Below are 12,666 nucleotides of genomic sequence, written 5' to 3'. Positions count from 1 at the left end.
GTGGTGTTTGGGTTAAGGTGGGTTTTTTTTCTCCTATTTGTGCTTTTTACTGTTATATGGGGGGTTACTGTATATGGGGGAAATCCAATGTATAATTTGTACTTGTGTTCTTGTTGCTTTCTTTTTGGTGGGGGGGGGGGTGGTTTGTTGAAAATTTGTTGAAAAACTTGAATAAATATATTTTTTTTAAAAAGAAATGGATGTTTAAGCAATGTACCTTTAAGAAATGCAGTGATGTCAGAGTGTGGGTGGAGCTGGGCTTTAGCTCAGCCATTTTGAAGTTTTTAGTTTCAGTTTGAGGAGCAAGCTGGGAGTGTCTGTGTGTTTTGCAAAGAGCTGCAGGAAGAAAACACAGAGCTGGTCTGTGGATGTCTGCAAATCCAAAGACTATAAATATATTGAATGTAACCTCGTGTGTCTGTTGTACAGGTGAAGTCTTTTGGATGTTTGAAGGAACATTTTGAGGGATTATTTAGTGTTGTATTATTTTCGGGGTTATCTTTGAAGTAAGGGGTGTTAAGTGATCCAATGTTTATTTAATAGGATAAGTTGAGTTCATTGAATAAACATTGTTTTGTGTTTAAAAACCTTCGTGTTCATAATAGTAATCCCACACCTGGGGAACAAGCCTGTGCTGGAAAAGCAACAATCCATTAAAGGGAGAGGTTGGTTGAACTCCATGATACATTTTTGGGTTCTGAAAACACCTCTCCCGTAACAGAAGACAAGCAATGGAGCTCTCCCGGGTTTCCCATCCAATACTTGCCTCTCAGTTAACGTCGCAAAGAACATAATTTGTTGTGACACTGTGTCTAGAAAGTGGCTGCCGCGTTTCCTACATTACCACAGTGGCGGATCTTCAGAAGTCATTCCATGGCCGCCTGGAGGTCAGTGTGACAAATCCTGAAGGGAAAGTCTTTGGGAGACCTGTGAGCGGACAGAACGAGAAGGGCAATTTGTCAAAGGACGGCCTGTGTGGAACGGGGAGATCGTCTTTCACTAGCCTAGTGAGGGTTTTCAGGAACGTTCAAAACAGGAGAAATGCAATCGTCGTCACGTGCGTGGATTTTCACAAATCTGCTGCCAAAGCAGGACCTAAAGTCGGTGACAGATTACGTCGGCTAGAAATTTGTTTCAAGTTGGGTGTGACGATCAGAAGTGCCAGATTTTCAGGCTCGAATGGGATTTATTCGTTCGTGGGATGTGGGCGTCGCAGGCTGTGCCAGCATTTATTGCCCATCCCTACTTACCCTTGAGGAGGCAGTTAAGAGTCAACCACATTGCTGTGGGGTCTGGAGTCACACGTAGGCCAGACCGGGTAAGGACGGCAGATTTCCTTCCCTAAAGGACATTAGTGAACCAGATGGGTTTTTATGACAATGGTCATCACCAGATTTTTTTTTATTGAATCCAAAGACGTGCAGGTTAGGACATTGACCACGCTAAATTGCCCTTCGTGCCCAAAAGAACGTTAGGTGGGGTTACTGGGATAGGGTGGAGGTGTGGGTTTGAGTGGGGTGCTCTTTCCAACGGCCGGTGCAGACTCGATGGGCTGAATGGCCTCCTTCTGCCCTGTAAATTTATTGATTCTGTGAAATCTCACCATCTGCAGTGGAGGGATTTAAACCTGGGTCCCCAGAGCATTACTCGCGATCTCTGGATTGCTAATCCAGCGACAATACCGCCTCCTCATAAATTGATGTGCACTGAGCACAAAGAGGTGGGCATAGCAAACAAAAATCTTCACATTTGTAGTTGAGCAATGTAGCCATGTAAAATGGCTGACTCCCGATTAGAATGGTCAAACCCCAATTTAAAATGGCGAATGGAAGAGGCTGATGGGAAAATCAGCCAACGGGACTCAAAAGGACAGCTGCAGGTTAAACAGTGTATTCGCCTCTGGGGAAGTCAGTCCAGACCGATACCTGCAGCCATCAACATCACAACAACCCAGCAATCTGCATACTAAGCAGCCATCCCCGGGAACAATTGCCAACATAAAGCCGACCCAGACCTTTCGGCGCCAGCAGGAGCTGACACAAAGAAAGATAAACGACCACCCCCCGATCAAGGAATCGCTCCAGTATTGGAGCATATCGAACCAAGTGATTGGGACCAAGTCCAATCACTTGGAACCAGGTACAAGGTCCGCCCCGAGAGGCGGGAAGCCCCTGGGGACTATAAGAATAGGGGCCAAGTTCAACTCGGCCCTTCTTCCCCGCTCCGCACCCTTCGAGACCCTTGCTGCAAGAAGAACGCAAGTTTTACTCCAACGATCGCTACCAGATAGACACTCCTGACTATCGACCTGTACCAGGTTTTGAATCCCGCAGGCTCAGAACCCATTCAAAAGACCATTCGTTTCCCTGACCTGGTGGGCCATTTCCAAAGATAAGTATTGGCCTTTTAGGGGTAGGTAGTAGTTTAGAAGTACAATTATTGTATAAGTATTAATTGCTGTATATAATAAATGAGCGTTAATTTAACTCTTACTAAGCGGTGTGTTGCATTATTAATCATTACTTGGACTTGAACCACTTGGCGGTATCAGAAAGATACCTGGCGACTCATGAGCAAAGGTGACAGAATAAGGATAAGTAAACTAAGGCTAAAACGAGCAACATTTTGGCAACAAGTGGAAAACCACTCCGGGAGAACCCAAGAAATTTTGAATTAGAATCCAATTGGAAACAGAAAACCACAAGTGTTCAAGCGGTTCTGATTAATAGTCATAATTCGGAAGTGTGTGTATGCATGCATAACTAACAGGGCTATAAGGTAAAACTGATAGATTTTTGTTGCGTCAAAACTGTCGGAAGTCTGTATTTTCGGAAATTAGCGCAAGCCGTACCCGCATCTACGACACCGCCTTAGCCCCCTGTTCCAAATTTAAACAAAGCAAGCGGATAGGGAAGATGGCCATGCAGGCAATGCAGCGCCTCAGGAACCCTTAGGAATTTGCGGTCGCAGCGACCAGCAGCAGTAGAGTGGGACAGTGTCCCTTTTGGGAAGAGGAAATCCGGAAATATCTCAAGGGCAAAGGATGGCCCATGTGGAATGATTTCTGCGATAATGACGAATCAGATTCCGGAAGTATAGGGCATACTTGGTGGGAGAACATGAGCGAGATACTTAAAAAGAGCTTAGCGAAAGCTCGCAAGCCGATGGCAATCGTGTCCTGTTTGGCACAATTGCGAGGCACAGAGGAGGTCGTCAAGACGCTCCGCAAAGAAGTTGAGGGCATACACGGATGAGTAAAGTCGATGTAAGCGAGGTTGAGAAAGAGAATTTAGAGTTAAGGAGGAAATTGGCAGCAAAGGATGAAGAGGTGGCTGACGCCAAACGGGGTCACCAGTCTTGTCTGGCGCATTTAAGCAGTTTCCAATCACAGTACGAAAAGGCCTATCAGGACACGCAGCGTGCAGTCCTGGTAAGGAAAGAGACAGAAAAGCAGGTGGAGACGCTACAGAAACAATGTAGTGATCTCAAGGCAGCCTTGAGAGCACTCCACGCTGCCACCACAGAACAAAGACAGAGCACAATAGATCATGCAAAGTGCCGGAAGCAGATTGCAGACCTGCAATCACTGCTTTCTGTTCAGAAAGGATTTCAGGAAACCTTTGGGGAAAAGTTAGACCAGGAAGATGGCCCTGATTGGGAAGAGTTACAAGAAACAGCGCAGAGATATGTTCAGGGAACATGTGCGCAGGGAAAGCCCCAAAGGAGAAAAGCACCCCAACAGCAGGTAGTTCAGGCTCCAATGAACCCTGTAACCACCCACCGCACAGCCACATCGGACCAGGCGGAATTTCTATATTCCACCCCCTTAACAGTGACCCAATTACGGGACGCGTGTGCAAAGATTACCTTTCCTCCCCGCCGCAGACCCCCACCATTTCTTTGCCACCGTCAAACTGTCTGTGCGGAGTCTGCACGCCCTCCCCGTGTCTGCGTGGGTTTCCTCCGGGTGCTCCGGTTTCCTCCCACAGTCCAAAGATGTGCAGGGTAGGTGGATTGGCCATGATAAATTGCCCTTCGTGTCCAAAATTGCCCTTGGTGTTGGGTGGAGGTGTTGAGTTTGGGTAGGGTGCTCTTTCCAAATGGCCTCCTTCTGCACTGTAAATTCAATTATAATCTATGATTAATCTAGGACAAAGGTGCGGCACAACATCGTGGGCCGAAGGGCCTGTTCTGTGCTGTATTTTCTATGTTCTATGTTCAAACATCAGGCGAACATGTACGGCCTGGATGAGAGAGAGCATGTAAAGTTCATGGTTCCAAGTTTAGATCCATCGGTAGCAGCAGCCTTTCCCGACCCACAGAATGTAGGAGGAGGCACCCTTGCAGAAATGCATACCGCGATCCTGGATGCGATCGGGTATAACCGGGGTGACCCCGTAGATGGCCTCAATAAGTGTAGGCAGAAGAAGTCTGAGCACCCGACAGCGTTCGCAGGACGCCTGTGGATTCGCTTCGCAGCTGTTTTTGGAGACGTAGACCGTGCCCATTTGTCCCCAGACAACATGGCCAAATGGACCCGCACCCTTATCTCCCATGCCACAGATGCAGGACAGAATGCCTGTACTAGTTATGATCCCTCAGAAGAGGCCCGTAACGAGAAGTGGGTAGTTAAAAGATTGTCCCGCGTTTGGGAGCAATCTGTTCAGAGTAAACCCACAGCTAAAACCACCGAAGAAAAGCAAGCCGCCACAGACATGTAGGCAGTAAAAGCAACCCATCACATCCCCGCCTGGGTAAACGAGGGAAAGAACAGCCCCCCAACAAAGTCACAAGAATGTTACAACTGCGGACAGTTGGGACATTTCGCGAAAGAGTGCAATGGCCCCAAAAAGCCACAGAGAGCCCAACAGACAGGCACTCTGATTAAGAAAAAGACAGAGCCCATCCATAGCATTAGCGCCCGTTCGGATCAGACGGACTTGACCGGAACGGACTGACGGTGTACGGGCTCCCCCAGTTGGGTCTGCGACACCCTTTGGGATAGGTCAGGACGACCCGTAGTCGCAGCGAAAATTCGGGGACAGCCTATCGAATTTCTTTGGGACACAGGAGGGTCCCGCACCACCATAAATTCCTCCACCCTATTTCAAAAAGACACGTGGCCCACTACAGCCACTATCACCCTCAGCGGCTTTACAGGCCACTCACAGCAGGGACACATCACAGCCCCTGTACCCATTCAAATAGGAACCATCACCTCTAAACACCCCGTAGTTTTAGTAGACCTGCCCCACACAGCAGAACACATTCTGGGAATTGACTTCATGAATTCCCACCACCTATCATTCGATCCAGTCAACCAGTGTGTCTGGAAGATGGCGAAATCCGCAAGAGCCCCCGCAACGCTCAACATAGGGGAATACATGAACAAAATTAGCGCTGTAGGCGAATTTTGGTTTAACCCGACCACGCTTAGCACGGACAAGCAGGTTAGGGCAGTCCTGCAAAAGAACAGGGCAGCATTCGCGACCCACAAGCACGACTGGACGGATGACTGGCTCCGTACAAGTAACAGGACCTGACCCTAGACCCCAGAAACAGTACGGATTTCCCTTAGAGGCAGAGGGAGAAATCCTAAAGGTTATAGAAAGCTTATTAGAGCAGGGCGTACTTAGATCAGTAGCCTCCACTAATAATGCCCCGATTTGGCCAGTGAGAAAGCCCGATGGATCATGGCGACTGACCATTGATTATCGGGAGCTCAACAAAGTCACCCCCGCAGCAGCCCCCACCGTAGCAACAAGTCCCGAGACCATGCTCAAGCAGGGACTCAATTCCCGCTACTTCACGGTTTTGGACATCAGTAATGGCTTCTGGTCCATTCCATTGGCAAAGGCGTGCCAGTACAAATTTGCCTTCACCTTTAAAGCACAGCAGTACACGTGGACATGCCTGCCACAAGGATTCCACAACTCCCCCTCCATTTTCCAACGACAGCTGGCAAATGGATTCGCAAAATTTTCTCGTCCCGAATGTCTGGTACAGTATGTAAACAATCTACTACTGCAGACAGACACCAAGGAAGAGCACATTGAGCTTCTGTCTGAACTCCTGGAATTGTTACATTCAATTGGTTGTAAAGTCAACCCCAAATTTGGAAGATTTTGGAAGAAAAAGTGGTATATTTGGGAACAATTATCACACACGGTAAACGCGAGATCGAGCATAAAAGGATTGACTCGATCGCTAAATTGCCCCTTCCCCAGAACGTTTCAGCCCTCTGGTCGTTTTTAGGACTGGTTGGCTACTGCCGAAACCACATTGACGGTTTCGCCACCAAGGCCGCGCCCCTCTCAGACCTCCTAAAGAAAGGAGCCCCCTGGGAATGGCTTCCACAGCATACGAATGCTGTGGACTCGTTAAAACAGGCACTCATAGCCGCCCCCGCACTACAGGTTCCAGACCCGCTTTCCCCTTACGCCATAGAGGTAGCGACCTTGACCGCACCCTTTCAGCCGTGCTCCTCCAGGAACGGCACGACCAGTTAAGGCCCGTAGCTTACGCCTCCCAACTTTTAGATGCTGTGGAGCAGGTATTTTCAGCCTGTGAGAGGCACCTGCTCGCAGTTTTTGGGCAGTCCAGTACTTTTCGTATCTTACCGGACTGAACCCCATCACCATTCTGACCGAACACACCCCCACCCAACTTTTACTGGACGGACGACTCAAGAACGGTTCGGTAAGCCAAATAAGAGCAGCGAGATGGACCCTTCTCTTGCAGGGACGGGACATCACAGTAAATCGGACAAAGACACACACTTACTTAGCTGACAATTTACAGTACCCCGGAACCCCCCATGAATGTGAGATCATCTCTTCACACCATAACACAGGCCCCTTTATTGCTAAAACACCCCCCAGAAAGATAGGAAATTCAACTCAGAGCCCCCCGCACACGGACACATGTGAACCCATTAAGATTTATGTGGATGGATCTTCCACAGTCTTTGATGGTTAGCGCATAACAGTTTGCGGGATCTATGTTGAGGACGCGCAGGGATGCGTCCTCGAGGAAATAGCGTTGAAACAACCCGGACACTTAGGCGCGCAGGCATCAGAGCTTGTGGCCATCGCATACATAGTAGAACACCCAGATTCCTTCCCCAGCCCAGCAGACATATACTCAGACAGCCTCTATGTCTGCAACAGCCTTACAGAATTTCTGCCCCTGTGGGAAGCAAGAGGATTTGTTTCCGCAGATGGGAAACCCCTCCCCTCAGCCCCATTACTCCGCCATATTTTAGAGAAAGTCCAAAACAGGACATTTGGGATCATAAAAGTCCGCAGCCACCATCGTTCCTCCCCTCCTGGAAATGTAAAAGCCGACGCACTGGCTAAAGCAGGTTCCAGACATGGGTATTTTTGGAAACCCCCCGAAAGCGCGCCAGTGAATGCAGTTCAGGTCACACAGACTAGAATCCAGGATCTAGTAGAGGCCCAGAAGCAGGACAGCAATCTCGCGGACATTGTTAAAGGAAAGTATCCCGCCTCCTATGAGAGGTTCAGAAATACACTGACCACACATGACGGTGTGGTGTTAAAGGACATCCTTTATGTAGTTCCTGAACAGGACAGGAACCAATTGATTTGTTTGTTCCATGACGGTCATGGACATCAGGGAATCGATCCCACTACAGCCCACCTCAAACAGCTTTGTTGGTGGCCAAATCTCAAGGAAGATGTAAGCCATTACATTGAGAATTGCCTTATCTGTGCGCAGAACAACCCCGACAGATATGCCAAAAAGGCCCAACTCAGTCACACCCGACCCTTTAACGGCCCCTGGACTAACCTCCAGATTGATTTTATAGGTCCATTACCCCCTTGCAGGAATGGCTATAAATATGTACTGGTGTTCATAGACACCTTTACAAAATGGGTGGAAGCATTTCCAGCCCGCACCAACACCGCGAAAACCACAGCCAAGATCCTAACCCACCACATCTTTACAAGATGGGGACTCCCCCGCAGCATTGAATCGAACCAAGGTTCTCATTTTACGGGACGCGTCATGCAGAACGTCCTCACGATATTTGGCATCACCCAAAAATTCCACATTGCGTACCACCCACAGTCGAGTGGTATCGTGGAGCGCATGAATCGGACCCTATAAACCACCCTCAGAAAAATGGTCCAGCAGAACAACACCACTTGGGACTCAGTCCTCCCTTTTGCGCTGATGTTTTTGAGTAACACTGTTTCCACCTCCACAGGTTACGCCCCACACACTCTCATGACCGGACGCCCCATGAAAGGGACAGAATACTTGTTAGGTTTAGACCTGACCAGCCCTGAAGTAACGGCCCTCACACACGAGAAAGCCGTGAAGCAATTCGTTGCTAATGTAAAAACGGCTCAGTTAGCAGCTGCAGTAAAATTGGGCACCAAAAAGAAACAGAGCAAGGCCTGTTTTGACAAGACAGTGCATGCAACGGAGTACGATATCGGCCAGCAAGTGATGCTGTCTGTATATAACCCCAGCACATTCCTGTCACCAAAATACTCAGGTCCGTATTCTATTGCGGACAAAGTAAGCCCATCCGTTTACAAAATCAAGTACCCCAATGGTAAGACTGCGTGGTTTCATATAAACCAGTTAAAGGCTTATGGAACACAGTCGAACGAAGCACACCACGTCATGCTTGACGCAGCAGACCACACCCCGCCCACAGCCAACGTAACCCGACCACCTCCTACCACGTCCAGCCCAGCCACGGATTCGACCTCGACTCCACCCCCAAAATATACACTCCGCCCCGGAACGCCCACAGACTGCAGCAGCAGAGACAGCGACTGTGACTCGGACGATAGCCACAGCACGCCTCCCTACTATCCCCATGCACCCGGACCCACACCCAGCGACTCCGACTACGATCCAAGTGATCCCTTCCTGATCACTTTTCTAAATAAATCCCACCACCGACCACCAAACCACACGGGCGACCCCGACTTTGTCCCCACACAACTCGACACAAATTATTGGCACCGCGACAACTCCTACAGACTCGTCCGCAACGACGAGAGCAACCCCACCTCACACCACGCAGCCCTTTCAGCCCTAATCCACTCCAGAGTTTGGCACCCGGGAGAAGGTGACGACCTCGGGTCTGACTCCCAAACCGCCAACCCCTTTGCGACCCTGTTCGCAACCGAGAACTGAGGTGTCCACATGATGTTTAAAGGAAACGCTTGGGTGAAGTGTTGTCCGTCCTGATGGAACCTGCAGGATGTTTTATGTTGTTTGTACGTTTGTTTAGTGTTGTTTGTCCGACAGGAGAATTTTTTTCCAGCCGCTTGTTTAGCAGAACTAACTTATCTGCAGATACCTGGTCAACAGACCACACGCTTGTTCAGTGGAACTAGCTTTTCAGCTGATACTTGTTCGGGTATCAGACGCCCGATCGTAACTGCCCTTCTGGTTCAAGGGATAGAACCACCACGATGACTACATTTTCGCCCGTTCTTGTCGGTTGCTCAGGCAGTGGAGAAACGGCATGAGACCCGCCCTGCCTGGGGACCCCCCCCGCTGGTCAATCACGCTCGGGTAGTGGAGATACGGCATTGGTAGCCGTCCTACCCGGGGACTCCATCCCGTCGCGGCCCATACGCACCTCATTTGACATTTTTCATTTCAAAAAGTTTTTGTTTCTTATGGGAACCTTTAGGTTGCCCGCCATCTGCTATTTACATCCTGGAACATTTGGATGGTAAATCAGCACTGGTCCGTCATTGGGAAGTGTGCCGTGTCCTAAAATTTGATTTTGTGAAAAAAAAATGAGGGAGTCACACATAGTGACCAATTATAAGGGAATAATTGGCACCAAAGGACAGACACCCTAGCATACCGGATATTAAACAAAGATAGTTACAGATACTATGCTTGTTTTACAGAACTCCAGAAGCTCCAGGATCGGAGAAAATAAAGAGAACTCAAAGAAAGAAAAGGAAAGAGGACAGCCATGAGGACTTCCTTCATCGTGATCAATATTTTTATCTTGGACATTTGGTTGCTCGTGAACGCGAACCCCATGACTTCAAACCTCCCAGCCGTTAATGTTTCACTGCCCCGCAGTACCCAGAGCCCAGTCACCAGCGACACTGCATCTTCCTGGTGTGACAGGTTCATAACCTGGTACTCCCTGTCCTACGTGATCGAAGCACTGTTAGCGTTGGCGATACTCTGCTGTGTAGTGCAGACGATGCGCCTACGTAAATGGAGGAGAGCGTACCGCGCTCGAACCCCGGTATATAGGATCAGATCCCCTATATTCGGTTACGACCAGACCCCCTACCCCCGCGATCTATAATAAAATAATAAAGTGCATTCACTTGTGTTTATTGTTGCAAAAAAAAGAGATGTACAAAACCTTTTTCATGAACAAAAAAAAAAATTGTATGATCCTGAGCTTGACTGCCAAGCCAGGAAAGATTATATGAAATGTTGTGATTTTTGTTGTATGATTAGGGAAGATAGAATAATGGAATGTTTAGCAAGGGTAGGATATTAAGGATAAATTAGAGGTTCCAAGTTTGTTATTTTGTAATGTCCCTGTCTGACATAGCGCCCTTAGAATTGTTAGTTTAAATTTTTTGTGCATAGCTATGGGCCATGTAGGAGGTGTCCCCCCTGGTCAGGGAATGGAAAGTAACAAATTGATATGATCCTTCACGCTTCACGTTAGGATCACAAAGAGGGAATGTAGCCATGTAAAATGGCTGACTCCCGATTAGAATGGTCAAACCCCGATTTAAAATGGCGAACGGAAGAGGCTGATGGGAAAATCTGCCAACAGGACTCAAACGGACAGCTGCAGGTAAAACAGTGTATTCGCCTCTGGGGAAGTCAGTCCAGACCGATACCTGCAGCCATCAACATCACAACAACCCAGCAATCTGCCTACTAAGCAGCCATCCCCGGGAACAATTGCCAACATAAAGCCAACCCAGACCTTTCGGCGCCAGCAGGAGCTGACACAAAGAAAGGTAAACGACCACCCCCCGATCAAGGAATCGCTCCAGTATTGGAGCATATCGAACCAAGTGATTGGGACCAAGTCCAATCACTTGGAACCAGGTACAAGGTCCGCCCCGAGAGGCGGGAAGCCCCTGGGGACTATAAGAATAGGGGCCAAGTTCAACTCGACCCTTCTTCCCCGCTCCGCACCCTTCGAGACCCTTGCTGCACGAAGAACGTAAGTTTTACTCCAACGATCGCTACCAGATAGACACTCCTGACTATCGACCTGTACCAGCTTTTGAATCCCGCAGGCTCAGAACCCATTCGAAAGACCATTCGTTTCCCTGACCTGGTGGGCCATTTCCAAAGTTAAGTATTGGCCTTTTAGTGGTAGGTAGTAGTTTAGAAGTAGAATTGTTGTATAAGTATTAATTGCTGTATATAATAAATGAGCGTTGATTTAACTCTTACTAAGCGGTGTGTTGCATTATTACTCATTACTTCGACTTGAATCACCTGGCGGTATCAGAAAGATACCTGGCGACTCATGAGCAAAGGTGACAGAATAAGAATAAGTAAACTAAGGCTAAAACGAGCAACAGCAAAAAATAGACACCAAAGAAATGTTTGGTTCTATGTTGCACTTTGCTATTTTTCTTGCTGTATCTTGAGTGGCTCACGTGGTGAATTACTGGAGCAAACGCTCTGAAGCAGCTCGAGCTGCTTGTTGGGGGTGGGGGGGGGGGGAAAGTGTCTGACGAGGGAGGAGGAACGACAGCAAGATTTGAGAATTAGATCATTGAGGTAATTTGGGAGCTAGGTTGTATTTAGGTTGTCGGGGAGGCAGTGACATGGTATTGTCACTGGACTGGGTTATCCAGAGAACCCCGGGTCTGGGGACCAGGATCCGAATCCCACCATGGCAGATGGTGACATTGGAAAATAATGAAACTTTTGGAAGTAAAAGTCTAATGTCAGGGCAGCACGGCGGCGCAGTGGGTTAGCACTGCTGCCTCACGGCGCCGAGGTCCCGGGTTCGACCCCGGCCCCGGGTCACTGTCCGTGTGGAGTTTGCACATTCTCCCCATGTCTGCATGGATCTCACCCCCACAACCCAAAGATGTGCAGGGTCGGTGGATTGGTAACGCTAAATTGTCCCTTAATCGGAAGAAGAATTGGGTACTCTAAATATCTAAAAAAAACAGTCTAATGTCGATTGTCGTTAAAAATCCACCAGGGGTTCACTCGTGTCTTTTAGAGAAGGAAATCTGCCAACTTTACCTGGTCTGGCCTACATGGTCCACAGCAATGTGGTTGACCCTCAAAAGCACTCTGAAATGGAGGGCAGTTAGGGACGAGCAATAAGTGCTGGCCCACCCACCGACGCTCATGTCCCATAAATGAATTTTGAAAAAACAATAAGGCGAGTAAGTGTTTGTGAAATGGGATGCGCCGAGAGTTAAGTGTCACTCAGCGTCGGTTGTCGATTTGGAGCATTGAGTGCGTTTCCAAAGTCATTAAGCCTCGTCGGTACGTTCCTGCCGATCAGCCTGCTTCCAGACTGGGGAAATGGGCGGAAAGAATTGGGTCAACAGTTGGGCGAGGAGGAAAATCCTGGGCCTTGAATCATGCGCCCATCGGCAGCCTGCGTTTGGCGGGCCTGGAGGCAGGCGCGAAACCCGTTCCCTG

Source organism: Scyliorhinus torazame, chromosome 20, assembly GCF_047496885.1.
Source record: "Scyliorhinus torazame isolate Kashiwa2021f chromosome 20, sScyTor2.1, whole genome shotgun sequence".
Lineage (NCBI taxonomy): Eukaryota > Metazoa > Chordata > Chondrichthyes > Carcharhiniformes > Scyliorhinidae > Scyliorhinus > Scyliorhinus torazame.
The sequence above is the reverse complement of the archived record's forward strand: the minus strand, read 5'-3'. Positions refer to the sequence as shown.